Source organism: Mus musculus, chromosome 15 (assembly GCF_000001635.26).
Source record: "Mus musculus strain C57BL/6J chromosome 15, GRCm38.p6 C57BL/6J".
Classification (NCBI taxonomy): domain Eukaryota; kingdom Metazoa; phylum Chordata; class Mammalia; order Rodentia; family Muridae; genus Mus; species Mus musculus.
The window spans coordinates 21,112,401-21,129,759 of NC_000081.6; the positions used below are offsets into that span (position 1 = coordinate 21,112,401).

Here is a 17,359-nt window from a genome sequence, read left to right on the forward strand (position 1 = left end):
CTTTCTCCTTTCTCCTTCAATTTATACAAATCAAAACACCCTGATGTATTGTTTGCAGACTATGGTAAATATAATAATGGGAATCACTCTGTTCACCAAATTCACAGAGGATATATTGACTATCACACTGGAAATAAGAGAAAAGAGTCTATGTACCTTATTATTGTGTGGGTCCCTTATTATAAAATTATTTTAAACTAATTAAATACACTATTTAAAATACAGTTTGATTCTGTTGCAGTAGTTTGCATGCTTAGTTATAATAACTAACCTGAAACATTAAAGTGCAAATGATATGTCTACTTGCCTTTTGTATATGATTTATCATGGTACCCCAGATGTGTCTTTAAAGCGAGCACTTACATTTCCCAGATGTTGACTCCAGTTTCCTCCCATGGGTATTTTGAGCTGGAAAGTCTTATAAAATATCACAACACTGTATTAATTCACTATCTTTCTGCAATCCCCATTGGAGCTATTAAGGTCAATGCTGGTGCTATTGGTTTCTACACAGGGACACAATGCTTGTAGAAGTTCTTTAGGCTTATGTTCTTGCTAGTTGTGTTTTCAGTCAAAGCCTGAAAATCTTTGCTATTTCTATTGTACTGTGATGTCTATCTCTTCATTGGGAGAGGGTGGCTTCTCCAATACTTACAGATAACTCTGGAAATCTGTGTTCCTAGTACTGACTATGCAGGGCAACTTAGTTTCTTTCCATCTTTTTTTTTAAGCAAACTAGGTAAAGAGATAAAAAGCACAGGCATATTTGATATGAAATCATCTTTTTGTTGCTAGCATCAGGTCTATAGTCCATGTACTCAGTTTAAACTCATGCTAGATTCAAACTCAATGAAGTTATGTTGGACATTGTGATCAATGAAGTGTATGGCCATCAAATGATAGACACTCTGTGTCCTAATGTATTTACATGTAAACATCTAAACAACTAAAGTCCCAACTCACACAGAGTATTTCCAAAGGATTTTTAATATTGCTATTGTTATTTTCTTATTTTCATTATGGAAACATCTGAGGGAATGGAGACTCTCTTGTGAGCCATTGCACATTAGTAGCTCACGTCCTCAAGATGACTCAGCAGATAAAAGTGTTTGTCACCAAGGCTGAGGGACTCAGCTTCACTCCCATGGCCCAAAATGTTTAATGAGAGAAAAGGTTCCTGCAAATTTTCTTATAACTCCACATGTGCACTGTAGCATGAACACACACAGAGGGAGAGAGACAGACAGAGAGACAGACAGACAGACAAAATGTAACATAATTCAAAGGAAAGCTAGGAACTATTTATTTTAGGCCACAATTATGTTTTACTTTTCTCTTACTATATTATGGCCACCTTTGACATACACATCTATGAACTTTAGGATTCTCAACTTTCACTCATTTGATTGCAATTTATTCCATCTATATCAGAAAATAAGTATTTTATAGGCCATATTCATAGCGCTTTCTAAAAGTGACAGTTGTTGAATCTTCATGAAATTTAGACTTGTACTATATCTTAGTGGTAGATCATTTGCCTAGGATGTGTGAGTCCCTAGTTTCAAATCCTAACTCTCTCTCTCTCTCTCTCTCTCTCTCTCTCTCTCTCCTCTCTTTTACACACCCTCACACATATACATACTCACACTCACAAACTCTTTTCTCTCTCTTACATACCTTCACACATATACATACACAACGACAACCACACACACACACACACACTCACTCACTCACTCATCTAAATCCAAAGCCACTTTTAGGAAACTGAGATTAAAAAGATGATCAGAGGACTTCATACTCAGGCCAAAGAAAACTACATTATTGAACAATATAGATATATTAATTGGAAATGAGTTTGAGAAGGCAAATCAAGCAAGAATAACAGCAAATAGAGTTAAATTTAACAAAGTTTACTTGCTGTTTATAAACTTTTTAAACATTCTCATATGAAGAAATAACATCTATGTGCTCGCTTCGGTAGCACATATACTAAAATTGGAACGATACAGAGAAGATTAGCATGGCCCCTGCGCAAGGATGACACGCAAATTCGTGAAGCATTCCATATTTTTACGCTGACACCATTGCATACCCTAGCAAGATTTTATTGAAAGGACTCAGATGTAGCTATCTCTTGTGAGACTATGCCGGGGCCTAGCAAACACAGAAGTGGATGCTCACAGTCAGCTAATGGATGGATCACAGGGCTCCCAATGGAGGAGCTAGAGAAAGAACTCAAGGAGCTAAAGGGATCTGCAACCCTATAGGTGGAACAACATTATGAACTAACCAGTACCCCGGAGCTCTTGACTCTAGCTACATATGTAACAAAAGATGGCCTAATCGGCCATCACTGGAAAGAGAGGCCCATTGGACACGTAAACTTTGTATGCCCCAGTACAGGGGAACGCCAGGGCCAAAAAGGGGGAGTGGGTGGGTAGGGGAGTGGGGGTGGGTGGGTATGGGGGACTTTTGGTATAGCATTGGAAATGTAACTGAGCTAAATACCTAATAAAAAATGGAAAAAAAACAGGATGTTAATGAGTTGCACTGAAAAAGAGAAAATGAGAAATGCACAGTGTAGAACAAAATATATGAGTGAGTTGTACTGAAAAACCTAGAAAAAAAAAAAGAAATAACATCTATATTTCAACAATACCTATATTTCAATACAAAAGATACATACCACCTTATGATGAGGAGGGAGAGGTGAAATAAAATTAATATTAGTATGGAAAAGTTAATATGATTCACTGCTAAACCCAAGATTGTGCTAAATGATAACTGCAAGTTAGATTGTATGACTAAAACATTTGGTAATATCTTTGTTCCAATTTTCATTGAAAACTGATATTTAGGGTATAGAGCCTGGAACCATGGCTCAAAAGCAGCAACTACTCTTGCAAAACAAACAAAGAAGCAAATAAACAAACAAAAGCCAGATTTATTAACCAGCATCTGTGACAAATGGCTCACAAACATCTATAACTCACGTTCTAGTGGATTCCATTCTTTCCTCCGGCCTTCACTAATATGGTATTCATACAATATACTAAGACAACCCAAATGCACAAGAAATTTTTAAAAAGTGATAGATTGTACTAGTTATTTCACAAGTTCCAAAAACATTTAGACACACAATTGGGAATATATGTGTATATAACACATACACACACACACAGAGAGAGAGAGAGAGAGAGAGAGAGAGAGAGAGAGAGAGAGAGAGAGAATCTATACCAACAAGCAGGATTTTAATTATCTTGGTTTTATTAGCTAATAAATGACCCATCCTACATTTGTGTAAGTGGACTGAAAATTAATGTATAAAGCTATTAACTTTTATTAATGCTAAAGTGTGAGTATTGTCAGTGGAGACTTGTTTTGCACAAAAATCAGGTGGTAGAAGCATGTAGAAAGCTTGGGTACTTCCAGGAAATCCGGTGGCCTTTGCATTTGAGAGCAGAAGTGAATGTGACTGATGTCACAGTCATTCCAAGAGTGGTTACTGACTACCTTGGCCTTGCATGAAAACCTCGAGACAAAAGATGCTCTCAGGGGAAATACAACATATCTGAAGTATTGACTTTACAGAGAAATTGCTTTGTTGTGTTTATGATGTGATGGGTTTGAGCTAAACTGGAGAACCACAATGATGGCAGCCTGGAGAAATGATATATAAGATGCATGTATACAATAGTTAAGGAAAAAAGATCATCTTAAACACTTGAAAGAGATAGAATTTCTGGTTTACTGTAAAGGCTAATGCAAGAAGAAAAGTGTGTGTCCTTGAGGAGGGATAGTAAGTCTGGGGTCATATATGTTAAGCTAGACATGCCAAAAAATACTGAGACACTTTCCAAATTATCACATTTTCTTATTTTTGATCGGTGGTATAAGTTCACCAATTCAAGGTAGATAAACCTTTTTGAATTGACTTAGTAACTTCCATAACTATCATCCTGCTATCTAATAGGTAGGATAGGATGATACAGCACCATAGACACATGTTCGGCATGTAACTTGGGTGAAATCCTGACCCTACAATGGATATGCACTTGCTCTCTGTCCTTGGACAAATCAGTTAAAGTAGCTAAAGGCTGTTCTGATGGTCCTTAGAATTATAGAATCTCTCCTATAGATTTGTTGTGACACAAAAAGAAGATGATTTGTCTAACTCACTCATTTTCTGTCAAGTATTCTGAAAATATTACTGTGAGGGAGAAATGTTGCTATCATCTTTCACTTGACTTATCTAGGAGCGATTATTGTTCCGTCCTTCTGGCAGTAATAGAAAATGTGCACACAATCTCCACAATCTGGTTCTTTACACCGTATTTACAGAAGAACCTTTGCGTTTTAGGAGAATACAATTTCTTGCATTGGATTTCCACTGGTGAGTGAATGAGTCATAAAGGAGTGTGATCTGGGAGTCAATTTAGAGACAACTTACTCTTTTGGACAAAGGTCTAAAATAGCAGTTGAATCCTTTATTTTGACTCTTTTTGGAGCACTGAAAGAAGTTAAAGTGTTAAACCATATAATCCCTTATGGACTGTTGTTATTCCACACCTGACTGGACTACAGGGTAAGAAAATATAGCAAGGATTGTTCAAACGCATTGTCAAAATGCATGGATATCTAGCTACTCATCTCTGTACAATCAAGCATTAGCATAGAATATGTTCAAAAGCCTGTAAGGCTGAATGCTTGTTCAGAATGAGTCCTTGTTCAGATCAGAAGCATTCATATTGAATGATTCTTCTGGCTATCCTTATAATGAATATAGATTGACTCTATTGGAAAAGTATAGTTAAAGTAGAATCTATTATCTACAAGCACATTCATCTTGATATAGGATTCGATTATTCTCATTGTAGATTCTGACCAAGATATTCTTTGCTGGATTCTATGTGCTTGCCAATCTACACAAAACTTTCATAGAAAAGAATTTTCAGCAATGCAATCCATTGTTTTTTTTTTCCAAACTACAATCCACATATCCTTATAATTCTCTGTGTACGAACATATACTGACTTACAGCAGTAGATTCTTGAGTCTCCTTACAGTTCTAATAATTAGTAGGTTGAGGAAAAAAATCTAGAAGCGAAGTTTAGAAACATGATAAAATCAGTGTACATAGAGATGTAGCCCTAGTGACTAAGATTATAATTATCCCCCAGATATGATGATATAGAAATGATGATTTCTGCCTTCATCATAAGCACCTCCAAAATACAAGAGGGCATGAAATGTCACTCTTTTTAGGATTTCTGTATCATGACTTTTGATAATGTATTTCTTTGTTTTAAATTTTTATTACATTAATTTAGCTGTGTTTGCATGTGTGTGTATATATAAGTGCTCACATGTACTTATGCATGTTTGTATGAGTATTCACGTGTCACAGGGTAGTTATGGTGGTTAAAAAAAGACTTGCATAAAGTCATTCTCTCATTTACCATGGATGCTCCAGGGACCAATCTTGGGTCCTTAGCTTTCTCAGCTTCCCAAGAACGTTTATTAGCTAAGCCATCTTGCCCATCCAAGATCTTGCACTTCTAAAGGCCTCTCTTCACTTTATGGTAGTTGCAGGTAAAGCCTTTCCTGTGACGATCATGTGACTTGTCCGACATTCCAAGGCCGCTGATTTAGGTTTAGAAAGCAACTGCCCTCATCATAGAGAAGTGATGAGGAACTGTGAACCCAAAAAACCAGTGAAGTGATGTAAAGCTTCTATGTGCTTCTTTCTTGCTGCCATCTTTTTCTCTGAAATTACATATGTGAGCTTATATCTTCTCCAAAGTTTTCTTATCATTCCATGTAAGTTGTGACATTCTCTTTGTGTCTTAAGTTTTAGCTCACATTTACTAAATTCTGTAGGTTAATGGTCCCTCCCTTGGAACCATTTGCTTTATGAAGAACAGGACATACTCTTGACTGCAGATGCAGTGCCAATGCCTAGAAGAGTCTAGTTTGTATTTGGAATTGTTATTTTTTCTATTTTTTAATATATTATTTATTTATTTTAAACTCCAGATTTTATTCCCCTCCTGGTCCACCCTCTGATGTTCCACATCCCATATCTCCTCCCCACCCCTCCTGTCTCCACTAGGATGTCCCCATCCCCCACAGCTCACCCCACCAGACCTCCAAACTCCCTGTGATCTCCAGTCTCTTAAGGGTTAGGTGCATCTTCTCTGACTGAACGTAGATACCACAGTCATGTGATGTAAATGTGAGGCTTTATATCAGCTGGTATATGCTGCCTGTTTGGTGGTCCAGTGTTTGAGAGAACTTGGGGGTACAGTTTAATTGAGACTGCTGGTCCGCCACAGGATCACTCTCCTTCTTTCAGCTTTCCCTAATCAAACAACAGGAGTCAGCTGCTTCTGTACATTGGTTGGGCACAAATATCTGCATCTGACTCTTTCAGCTGCTTGTTGGGTCTTTCAGAGGAAAGTCATGATAGGTCCCTTTTTGTGAGCACTCCATAACCTCAGTAATAGTGTCAGGCCCTGGGGCATTGCCCTGAGCTGGATCCAACTTTGGGTCTGTCACTGGACCTTCCTTTCCTCAGACCCCTCTCCATTTCCATCCCTGCAGTTCTTTCAGAAAGGAACAATTATGAGTCAGAGTTTTGACTATGGGATGGCAACCCCATCCCTCACTTGATGCCCTGACTATCTGCTGGAGGTGGGCTCACTACATCTAAAGTCCCTCCCTGTGCGTCTCTCAACTTTTAGGTCTCTGGTACATTCTGGAGGGTTCCTCCAACTTTCTACCTCCTGAGGTTGCCTGTTTTCATTCTTTCTGCTGGCCCATAGGGGCTTCAGTCCTTTCCTCCCACCCAATACCAGATCAGATTCCCTTGCCCATCCACTTTCCCTCCCAGGCCCCTCCCTCTCTCCCCCTTGTGATTGCTTTCTTCTCTCTCCCAAGTGGGACTGAGGCATCCTCATTTGGGCCCTTCAGCTTGTTGAACTTTTTGAGTTCTATGGACTGTATCTTGGGTATTCTGTACTTTTTTTTTTAACATCCACTTATTAGTGAGTACACGCCATGCATTTTCTTTTGGGTCTGAATTACATCATTCAGGATGATATATGCTAGTTCCATCTATTTGCCTATAAAAGTCAGAATGTCCTTAATTTTAATAGCTGAATAGTATTACTTTGTGTAAATGAACCACATTTTCTGTATCCATTGTTCTGTCATGGGTCATTTGGGTTGTTTCCAGGTTCTGCCTATCACAAACAAGGCCACTATGAACATAGTGGAACATGTACCCATATGACATGGTGGGGCATCTTTTGGGTATATTCTCAAGAGCACTACTGCTGGGTCTTCAGATAGATCTATTTCTAATTTTCTGAAGAACCTCCAGATTGATTTCCATAGTAGTTGTACCAGTTTGCAATCCCACCAACAATGGAGGAGTGTACATTTTTTAATATTTTTAATGATTATTTTATTTATTTACATTTCAAATGCCATTCCCATTCCCTGATTCCTCTCCACAAACCCCCTATTACATCCCTCCTCCCCAGTGATTCTGTGAGGGTTCTCCCCACCCACCCACTCCCACCTCATTGCATTAGCATTCCCCTAAACTGTCATTGAACCACCACAAGACCAAGGGCCTCTCCTCCCACTGATGCCAGATAAAGCAATCTTCTGCTACTTATGCATCTGGAGTCTTGGGTCCCTCTTTGTGTACACTGGAGCCTGATATAGCTGTCTCCTGAGAGGCTTTACTAGAGCCTGACCCATACAGATGTGGATGCTCATGCTTACAGCCAACCATTGCACTGAGCATGGGAACATCAATGGAGGAGTTAGGAGAAGGACTGAAGGGAGTTTGCAACCCCACAGGAATTGCTATTTTTTAAAGGAAGGAATGAGGAAAGCAAAAAGCAGGAGGGAGACAGGGTGAGAACTGGAAAGATCGATGCACATTTCTATTCTACATCTTAATATGTCTACATTTTCAGTGGGGACGAGACAACACAGAGACTGTACTCTACCCAGGGTGTCAAGTTATGAATACAATCAGCACACTTTTCTTTATCATTCCTCATATGTGTGTTTCTAATAAACCCCTGGATGCTCCACCCAGCTTTACAAATCTTCCCCACATAGTTTTACATATCTACCTCTCCATATCGAGTGTCACCTTAATCTGTCACATGCCATATGGTCACCTCACTACACTCCTGTCCTCTACAAAAGAGTACCTTGTATTTCCAGGGAATTGACCATTTATATTTACAAATATAAATATGTAAACTTTCTCCTTCTGTTAAGGTTTCCTGTGTGGCTTATTGTTCCCTTTAGAAGCTAACCTTGAAATTCTCTGTATGCTGGGTCTGATGGGTTCTCTAGCCTAAACTTCATCAGATGTTGGCTCAGGTATAGTCAGCATCTTTGATTCTAACGCATAAATGCCATCGGCTATATTACTTCCATATTTTATCAGCATAAGACCCTTAATGGTTAAAATTGATTGGATCCATACTCCTGAATGTTTTCATAATAGCGTGTATGCCTGTTCTATGCAATGACAGAAGCCATCACAGTGTTTATTAGTGGTGAGATCTGGGAGTCTTGATGGAGAAGCTGTGGATTTCATGATCATTCCCATGTTCCCAGAGACAAATACAAAAATACTGTTTTAAAATATTAACTGTGTTTCTTCTTTAAAATGAAGTCATTTATTCATATAACAATATCTGTTCCTTCTGCTTTGAAATTTTAATTGCTGCTATTTAAGAAAATATGTTAAGCTCTCATGTCACCTCTATTCAATGTCAGCAATTTCAAAGCTAATATTTAGACTATTTCAAAACTTCAACCATGTTTATAACCACTGAAATCTGTTTCCTAAATTTGAAACATCACAGCTACCTTATGGGTTATGTAGATATCTTGTCTTTAAATGAGCAAAAGAAATTATTCACACACATTGAGTAAAGGGCACAGAGTATGCTTAGCCAGGGTGTGGCACTATTTGGAGGTGTGGCCTTGTTTTATAAGAGTTGTCTTGTTCATGGTGTCCACAGCAATGAAACCCTAAATAAAGTCACTTATTCTAATTGGTTCCTAATTGTGTAATAATAGCATTTCTCATCCATTTGTAATCGATGAACGTGAATATTTTAAGTTATAAATCTACTATCTTTAAAACTTCCTCTGTGGTTTATTTCATAACTAGACAATAACTAGTATCAAAAAATTCTGTTCATTCTTATTCTTAGCATTTATGAACTTTGGAAAAATTAAATTGGTGGGGTAAACAGTAGAAACTGGATGTACGTCTGAACTCATAACTAAAAGCATAACTTGCATAGGTGTGTGTTGACCTTCTGTGCTTAGGGAAAGATTATAGTGTTACATTTAATATTACTGTAATTAAAGTGCATTTTATTACTTGTCTTTTACATGACATGAGGTGAAATGCTCTAGAAATCAATACATCGCAAACAACAACATTAATTCTGGAACGAATTTCTCTCACAGATATTTAGAAGCAATCTTCCCTGGAACCATAATCCTCAAAAGGAAATTGCAATACTTGCAGAAACACCGTTTGGGTCACCTGGGTCTAGGTCTCTGGATTTTTCTAAAAGCTTTCACAAGGCACAAATGACATTTTAAATAGCTTGTCAGGCAGAGATGTGATTTTTAATGCAGGCACACAAAAATATAATGGCTCTCTCTCTCTCACTCTCTCTCTCTCTGCTCTGTGTGTGTGTGTTTGTGTGTGTGTGTGTGTGTGTGTGTGTGTGTGTGTGTGTGTGTGTGTGTGTTTTATCAGTGCCACTAAAGGCAAACATCTAAAAAGCAGAGATGATCATAATGCAAAGATAAATGTTATGACTCCTGTCTGAGGAGGAACATATTATAAGCATAACAGGGTAATAGCTCATGAGAGACAAAACAAAAGGCAAACTAGTTTTATATTACAGTTTTTTTTTCTTTTTGTTTTATGTTGTGGGTCAACTAAGAAGTATTGTTAGACATCAGGATTTTTTTCCTTCCAGGATGCTGAGTTATTTATAAAACAAACAAACAAAAACAATAAAACAAACAAAAGCATTTCAAAGAAGAAACCTGCATAACTCTGCTACCACTTGGAAGAATAAATATGGGGAGTCCTGTTCAAATATAAGCACACAAAATTCCTCCATATGAAGTGATGAAAGTGTCACCTGGGTTCCATTGAAATAGTAAAATGTACTTCAAGCTAATAGCTTATGTTATACCACTGTTTAAAATCCCAGATAGAAAGCTATGGCTACTTCCTTTCCTGTCTGTCTCACTGCTTTCTGTGACTGCTCATGTGTGTGCTAACATTTGTGGCTCAGTGGACACATCTCCCCTTTCCTGTCTTTGGGTTTCATTGTCTCTGTAGTGGCATCTTCTCGCTTAGGAAATTCAATGTTTTTATGTGAAGAGGTGCAGAAAGATTAAAATGTTTTGATTAGCAATTTGGTTCATTCCATCTTCTGTGGAGTATGCGTTGGAAAGTTTTCCACCATTGCTGTGAGGACCATGTACTTTCTTAAACGCTGTGCTTCATGTAAAGTTTAGTATTCGTTATTCAGTTATGGGTGTAAAGAAAGGAATTGCATCTTCATTTTCACTGCAATTAATAGAGTGCACTGCTTCTTTTATATGAAAGCCTACTGACTTAGGAAGCTTTATACAACCTCTTTAAATTCTATAGTCTCCAAAATTGTCTATCGTTGTCTCTGTCTGTGTCTTTATGTCTGTGTCTATGCACTTGCATGTCTCCATGTGACTCTCTCTCTCTCTCTCTCTCTCTCTCTCTCTCTCTCTCTCTCTCTCTCTCGTTTTGAGAGTTTTGAGCTCCAGAGCCCTGGTGACTCCCTCCACCTTAGTTTTCTCATCTCCTCAGTACTCATTCCCTCAGTAGTAGTAGTAAACATACACTAGTTCACTACACTGGAATATTCTAGAAGTTTCTAGATTCTAGAACCAGGTTCTAGAACTAGAACTGAGATTCATAGGACACCCATCTCCATCACTCCTTGCTGACCTCAGAGCAGTCTGAGTTTTTTGAGACTGTTTGATCCATTCTCTCTTACTTCAGCCAAATTTGAAATCGAGTGCCTCTTCTCTCGTTGTCTTCTTCAAAGAAATTAACATTGACAAATGTATTAGTCTAATTTCTATTGCTAATACCACTAAGAAAAGAAGTTTATTTTGGCTGACATTTCTAGATGTCCCAGTTTGAGTGGGCATTTCTGGTTTCTGCCATCAAGCTCTCAGACCCAGAGGTTATAGAGAGCACATGGGCGTGTTGTACCTCTGTTCCCTCCATATCTCTGAATAAATTCACCAGATTTCAATCCTGCCTATATCCTCATGACTTATCTAATGTTAGTTAGCATTCTCATGTAGTTTATATCATCTTAGTGCCTCTTATCATTGGAATTATATTTTCATGAATTGACCCTTGGAGGACACAATTTATATGTTAAATCTGTATCCAAATATTAGTAGAAGTTTATAGTAATTTAAAACATTAACTCTTAGTGTTGTATGCCTTGAAATATACTGTAAGATTTTGTATTTCAGGAAGAAATATCAAAGCTGGGAATATAACTCAGAAATAGAGTACTTCTCCCATTCAGGCTCCAGTCTGTTTCTTTAAAAAAAAAATCCAGAATTAAAGACAGATTTTTCTAATCTGTTTTAATGGTGAAAACTAAAGGTCTTCAAAATCAGCCTTGAGTTCAGTGTTCAATAAATTATTTGCTACACCGAGCAGACAGAGCTGTTGGGGTGATAGAGGAAAGTAGAAATTAGAATTTCTAAAAGTCCTGAATTTACTCATCTAACTCTGGTAATGTCCTAAAAATCACACAAATAGAGGGTGCTTAATATCCAAGTTACTAGGTATATTTTTCAAAACAGATACAGCTTGGCCTTCCTTAAAATTTTTAAGCATAGCTTTGACTCATTTGTAAAAATAAGTGTATAGAAAATAGCAGAAATTTCCCTTTCTGGAGCTGTTAGATATGATAGACACCATCTGTAGATCATGTTTATAAAGCATGCTCAGTTTGAATTTCCAAACTTGTTAATGCATTGTGTTTAATAATGGCAAAATGAAAAGAATAAAATAAATGTGTTTAACATTATGAATATTTACTTTGTAGATATTGAAGGAGAAAAGCCTAGGTAAAGGAAAATTTTCATTTTGCCTTAATAATTATGGTAATAATATTGTTTGTGTGTGGGTGTGTGTGTGTATTGTGTGTCCATGTGTTTGCATATATATGAATGTTTATATGTGTCTTTGTATGGACACATATAATATAGGAGTATAGTCATTTATTTTAAATCTTTCCCTGAGTATTATGCTGTAATTATAGGAAAGTAGTCTTTTTCTTTACCTTATTTTTTATTAGATATTTTCTTTATTTACATTTCAAATGGGATCCCCATTCCTGGTTTCCCCTCTGAAAATGCCCCCTATGCACCCCTCCCCCTGCTCATCAACCCTCTCCTGCTTCCTTGCCCTGGCATTCCCCTATACTGGGGCATAGAGCCTTCACAGGACCAAGGGCCTCTCCTCCCATTGATGACTGACTAGGCCATCTTCTGCCACATATGCAGCTGGAACCATGAGTCCCACCATTTGTAGTCTTTGTTTGGTGGTTTAGTTCCAGGGAGCTCTGGGGGTACTGGCTAGTTCATATTGTTGTTCCTCCTATGGGGCTGCAAACCCCTTCATCTTATTGGGTCCTTTCTCTAGCTCCTCCATTGGGGACCCTGTGCTCAGTCCAATAGTAGGCTGTGAACATCCATTTCTGTATTTGTCAGGCACTGGTTGAGCCTCTCAGGAGACAGCTATATCAGGCTCCTGTCAGCAAACACTTGTTGGCATCCACAGAAGTGTCTGCGTTTGGTGATTGTATATGGGATGTATCCCCAAGTGGGGCAGTCTCATCTTAATATTAAAATAGAGTATTGAGATTGATTTTTAAAGTGAATGAGATAGTATTTGCTTTATTCGTTTATTACTAAATTAATTTCCCCACTAATTTGCAAGAATCCCCACAAGAAATCTTTCATAATTTTTCAGGCTGATTGGAAACAGATCTATATGAAAATCAATGAGGATGAATGTAAGAATCTCTGCAAATAGCATTAAAATTGTAAATCAGGAAGAATCCATACTTGTTGAGATAATTTATACATTTTAAATGTGATGATTTTGTGTGTGAGTAGTTAAGGTGGAGAATTACTCTTAGAATCTTTTTTACTGTGCAGTAGTATTTTAGGGAACAGATGATAATGACATAGTTCTAGATGACAAAATGCTAAAATATGCCTATGCCAATACAAGACCTTCATAAAATCAATAAACACCAAGATAAAATAAAACCCAGACGTAGTGGAAGCCATGATACACAAAGTCTCCACATCAAGAGTCTTCCTGCAAGCCTGACAAGACCCCTTGCCTCTGTCATCCTAGGGCTGAAACTGAGTACAGAAGGAAAGACACAGAGTAGAGTTCTATGAATGTATGACACTGACCTGTGTTTACAGTATTGTCTAGATACTGGGAAATGGGAACTGCACAGGAATCATTTGAGAAAAGAAGCAGTGTTCATCATATGAAATATTTCATGGGAGTGAGGATTCATACGGGGCTATATCAGTTTCCTAAGCTCACAGAAATTAGACTTGGAATTGAGAAAACAGACGGAGCAACAGAGAGGGGGATGGGAGGCCACAGGGAGTCTGGGGATGCTTCAGAAGTTGTTTTAATCCCAGGTTGCATGTTTGAACACATTTCTCAATTCCTTCTGCAGATAGGAGATTTTCAATTCAAAGAACTAAGAGGATTTTGAACACTGTAAATTCCTCTACCTACCTGAAATAAATTCGATGAAGTCATGTTGTCAGTATTGCTGGGTATACCAGATCCTCATGGGAATATATTATACTAGACAGAAGCAAAATAAACGGATTTGTCTCTCAAATATAAGAAACTAAACACATACACATGCTCACTTATACACATGCACATAAACAGTCACATACATAGCACACACACACCACCACCACCACCACCACCACCACCACCACCACCACCACCACCACTGCCACCACCACCACCAACACACAATGACACACACTTTCCACTAAGGTTTCATCTATGTTATATTACCCCATGTGGTGTGTTGTCCTTTTGTTGTTATTTTTCTTATTTAAATATCTCTGAACTTCTTTGTTTAGAACCTGTGATTAAAATATCCAGGGACTCCTTTTGTTAATTTTAATTAATTGCATAATGCTGGATTCTCTGGATAGCCATGAATTTGTGTGTGTGTGTGTGTGTGTGTGTGTGTGTGTGTGTGTGTGTGTATGTGTGTGGTGTGTGTGGTGTGTGTGTGTGTGTGTGTGTGTGTGTGTGTGTGTGTGTGTGTGTGGTGTGTGTGTGTGTGTGTGTGTGTGTGTGGTGTGTGTGGTGTGTGTGTGTGTGTGTGTGGTGTGTGTGTGTGTGTGTGGTGTGTGCAAATGCTACATAGTGAGAAAGATAAGTGGAGCACTTTGTTCCTTCATATTCAACTAAATCTGGGAAGAAGGGGAAAAAAGAGGAAAACAAACAACACATGGAAAATATGCTTTGTTTTTTAGAAGACTATGAAACATAAATGTTTAAATAAATCACATTAAGTGGTATTAAAATCACAGTTAAAGCATTTCTTGTTTGTGTCCAATTTCAATATTTAAGGTGCATTATTGTGTTCTTGAGTATTTAAATTATTTATTAAATGAAAGAACCTATGAGTGGCATCAAGTGCACTGTCTACTGAAAGACAGTTTCTCTAAGAAGAAACAATAACTATATTTCCTTTGATTGAATATCCAGAGCTATGAAAAAAATATTCAAGGACTTGTTGATCAATGGAGAAGAGCACACTTTTTCTTTAATTTTAACAAACTAAAATTTCAATCTGACTATCCACGTATGATTCATCTCTACACTGTTTTCTTTACATTTTTAAAGCCTGCTCTCTCTCTTTTTTAATATCCTACAAATAATACCTCACTGGATGTTGTATAATGACAATCCATAATAAATATGCTTAGCACAATATCAATGGTATAGAAGTCATACAATGGCTATGGATTTTGCGTTTAATCCATGACCTGCATGACACAAGTCCTCATATTTTTCTGGCTTTTTAATGTTATTTTTTATTTTTTTTTTATCTTTTGTAATCCTTTAACATCTTTCTTTTCCAGTCATCTTAGTTCTTGTCCCTGATCCCAGTCTCAACCTAGCCCTCAAGGGTCTCTAATAATTTCAAGCTAAGAAAAGGCTCTGTTTACCAGAAGAATCGAAGCAACTTTTATTAGAGACCTCTGGCACCTCAAATGCCTAGTGCTAGGATAATAAAATGGTATTGTATCTCCATCAAATGATACTTTTATGATGACTGAGGACCTCTGGCGAGATTAGGATACCTCCAGCACTCAATGTCTCCCCTGGTTGTAGATGAAGACTCCCCAGATGCTCACTGTTCATTTTGGAAAGAATATTCGAGTGTTTCCTTCTCTGAACTCATACCATCTGCAAGGTGAGACTTCTGCTGAGGATGCTCATGAGAAATCACAAGTCCTTTGTGCAAACTAATTGCTGCCCTTCCATTCTCATTTGTTTGGATATATAATTTGAACCCGGCCTTCCAACTGAGGATACTTAGAATATAATACATGGAAAGATTTTTTTCTTTCTGTAAAGTCAGTAAAGAATGATAAGAAAGAGATGCAGAAAATAAAATAAAGAGCTGGCAACCTTCTAAGATAGTCTGCCCAGTACTCAAACATTTTATGAATTTTCCTAAATATAGCAAGGATTTGGTGTATCTTTGCTTAAAGACTACATTTAATGGTGTCTTGCAGAGTATATAACAGGATTCATGTCTATCAAGGTGCCAAGTTAAACTTCAGAGTCCACCTTATTTACGCATACACCACAGGACCATTGCTTCCATTTCCAAACTCCAACCTATCTAAGCACTGGCTGTGAAAATACCTACCCATTCTGTTAAAGATTCATTCCTCAGTACCATTCAATAACTCATACTGATAGACACTAAAATGCTATATAAATTCAGTTGTTATTAGTTAATCTTAATGACACACATATATAATACCGTTATGAGTTCAGTAAGCTGTTCTTATTAAACCCAAACATTCGCTGTCTTGTTATCAATGAAGTCCCCTGATCCATTCAGAAATTTTCAGGTAATTTGCTAATATAGTATACCTACAGGATCAATTGTACTGATATAGATTTTTAAAGTATTTATTTCAATTTATGTGTAACTCTTTTACCTTAAAATATTCATATGTACCACATATATACCTGATATACACTGAGGCTAGTAAAAGGTATCAAGTCCTTTGGAAATGGAATTATAGGTAACTGTGTGCCACTTTAGTACCAGGAACCAAAATCTAGTTTCTCCACAAGAGAAGCAAGTGCTCTTAAACACTGAGTCAGACCCACAAATTTTGATTGTAAAAATGTGTGCCAGTCAAATATGGCTACTTTGACGAATCCACACATATATGATATAAAAAACCTTGAAAAAAGTTTTTTTATATCATATAAACCTATAAAAAAATTGGGATAAAAATTTGGTTTTTATATCATATAAACCTATAAAAAATTGGGATAAAAAATTGGTTTTTTATATCATATAAACCTATAAAAAATTGGGATAGCATTGGAATGTAATTGAGGAAAATACGTAACAAAAAAAAATAAGTAAAAAAAAAAACCAAAAAAACAAACAAACAAACAAAAAAACAGGAACACTCTAATAGGAATATTTTTCACATTGTGTACATTTGAGAAACAGACTGGAATTCAGCACAAATTAACTTCCATAGTTAGACCCCAGTCTACTTTCCATCCTCAAAGTCTAGTAAAGTTCCCTGGGGTTGGAAAGAAGAAAAGAAAATAGTAGTATCTGCATTGTCTGACACTTAGTATATTCACAACACTTACAACAACAAATTCAGAGACCATGTTCTTGAAATCTACTTTCAGCAAGTTACAGCATTAGATGGTTTTCTTTATGTCACCCTTTAATTTACTTTTGTGTGCATGTGTCTTTGTGTGTATTAATATACATGCACACTGATGAGTATTACAAATGTTCCACAAGATGTATGTGGAAATCAGAGGAAAACTTAGAGGAACTGATTCTCCTCTTCCACCCACGTGGGTCCCAGGAATCAAACTCAGATTGGCAGGCTCAGCAGAGCCGTCACTGTCTAACTATAAGACTTACTTCATCTT

At 37.2% G+C, this 17,359-nt stretch overlaps 1 protein-coding gene and 1 non-coding gene across 12 annotated transcripts in view; both read left to right on the forward strand.

Annotated features, from left to right (window-relative positions):
- Cdh12 (cadherin 12) overlaps positions 1-17,359 on the forward strand; it is a 1,149,544-nt gene that overhangs the window by 663,523 nt on the left and 468,662 nt on the right. The window lies entirely within an intron of this gene.
- On the forward strand, positions 1,969-2,075 carry Gm25101. The gene has a single exon (XR_003951717.1). It is a non-coding gene; the product is annotated as a U6 spliceosomal RNA (small nuclear RNA).